The sequence below is a fragment of the Octopus bimaculoides genome, chromosome 2, assembly GCF_001194135.2.
Source record: "Octopus bimaculoides isolate UCB-OBI-ISO-001 chromosome 2, ASM119413v2, whole genome shotgun sequence".
Classification (NCBI taxonomy): Eukaryota; Metazoa; Mollusca; class Cephalopoda; order Octopoda; family Octopodidae; genus Octopus; species Octopus bimaculoides.
In genome coordinates, this window is record NC_068982.1 from 62,698,786 (window position 1) to 62,700,685 (window position 1,900).

At 36.3% G+C, this 1,900-nt stretch overlaps 1 protein-coding gene and 1 pseudogene across 3 annotated transcripts in view; both read right to left on the minus strand.

Moving 5' to 3' along the window:
* LOC106875051 (photoreceptor-specific nuclear receptor) overlaps positions 1-1,900 on the minus strand; it is a 268,961-nt gene that overhangs the window by 93,545 nt on the left and 173,516 nt on the right. The gene's annotated exons all lie outside the window — the stretch shown is intronic.
* Positions 168-286, minus strand: LOC128247170 (5S ribosomal RNA; annotated as a pseudogene).

Sequence of the window (1,900 nt, forward strand, 5' to 3'; positions counted from 1 at the left end):
ATACGACGGGCTTCTTTCAGTTTCCATCTACGAAATCCACTCACAAGGCTTTGGTCGGCCCGAGGCTATAGTAGAAGACACTTGCCCAAGATGCCACGCAGTGGGAATGAACCCGGTTGGTAAGCAAGCTACTTATCACACAGCCACTCCTGCGCCTAAGTGTGGGACGCTTACAGCACCTAGGTTTCCCAAGCGGTCACCCATCTAAGTACTCACTAGGCTCGACGTTTCTTAACTTCGGTGATCGGACGAGAACCGGTGCTCTCAGCGTGATATGGCCATGAGTTATAACATTCATTTTCTATAAGGTATTCATGTTTGGAACAAAAATATTGGTTACGAACAGGCATAAAATTTATTTATTTTTTAAATTTGAATATAAACGATTTGATGTTAACAGAAATGAACATTCGTGGTAAATAGTTATTTATTTTACAAGTAGTCTACTTTTTTGCTCAGGGTGTATAGGCATTTAATTGAGTGCTCAGCACGTACATGGTGATTATAAACCACAAGATGATATCTTGTCATTTCAAGAAGACGATCCACCATATGCTATCGATGATTTAATAGTGTACATTTTATGTCAGCTTTCGAATAACTTGAGATACTACACGGATACATTACTAAGACAAATATTTCGAAACGTCCTATGTATATATCACATAGATTATAGTGACCTTAAATTAATCTCTACATCTGGTGAATCTATAGAAAGAGAGGACAATGATATTCATTAGAATTAAGAAATATTTATTAGAAATAAACAAAGGCAAGGATGAAGAGGTGTACAGTTTGATCCTGCAACCTGTATTTATATAGAATCCTGTATGATTATAACAGATGCCATTAATGTGGTGGATTCGGCTCAGGCTTTACAATATCTAGTTAATTGTTATAGCGTTGTGGAAGAAATTAAGACTCAGTTGGGATTTCTTCTTCATATATCTGAGGTTAATAATTGCCTCCCAGTAACATAGGAAGAAAATTGAACTGTACGGATTGTGTACCGCCATTTTATATATCTAGTGTTTGGAGCACAAGCGAGTTAAGTAGAATACGCAACAGCAAGAAACTTAGATCCTTTAAAATTCATATCTAGTCTAAACCTTCAACGTCATACAGTTTTTCCAGTTTTGAAATGACACCTTTATCTCAGTTTTCAAATCTGAACCTCAGAATACACCCTGAATAGAGCCAGATTATAAATCTGCCAGTGACACATATCACCCTTAGTCTGAATTCAGGAAACAGTGTTATGTTGATTGCGTATTAAACAGCTGTGTGTCATCCTGTAGCGATGAACTATTCCATCGAATATGCTGTCGACCACTCCATGTACGCATACAGACGCCCCTCCCAACACAAGCATTGGTGTGTGTGTGTGTGTGTGTGATTGGGTATGATGTGTTTGGGGGTGTTGGGGGCTGTACATATATAGAAATATGCATATGCAGTCTCATAAAACATTACTCAAATGCATACATGCATCTTTATATATATTCGTATAAGTATATCTGAAATCCCATGACACCGCATAAACATATATACTTAAATACAGTCTGAGACTCCAAGTAGCAATGAAAAAGCTTTATAAAAAAAATACATTAAAGGGAAAAAAACACAATATAAAACATGCGTTAAATTGGAAGTAGTACACAGAATAACAAAAAAAAAAACAGTAACATCAGCAAGAAATATAAGATATAAACAAAGGAAACAAAAATACAAAAAAAAAACGAACGTTCAGAAAGAAAAAAAGAAATACACATTCAGAGAAAATGGCTGCCATATTACCCTATTAATTGAAACGGTGGTGTTCCTGATCAAGTGTGTAATGGATATTTGATGCAGGCGTCGTACATCGGGACATACTGATTCATTTAACGTTCTATACCAC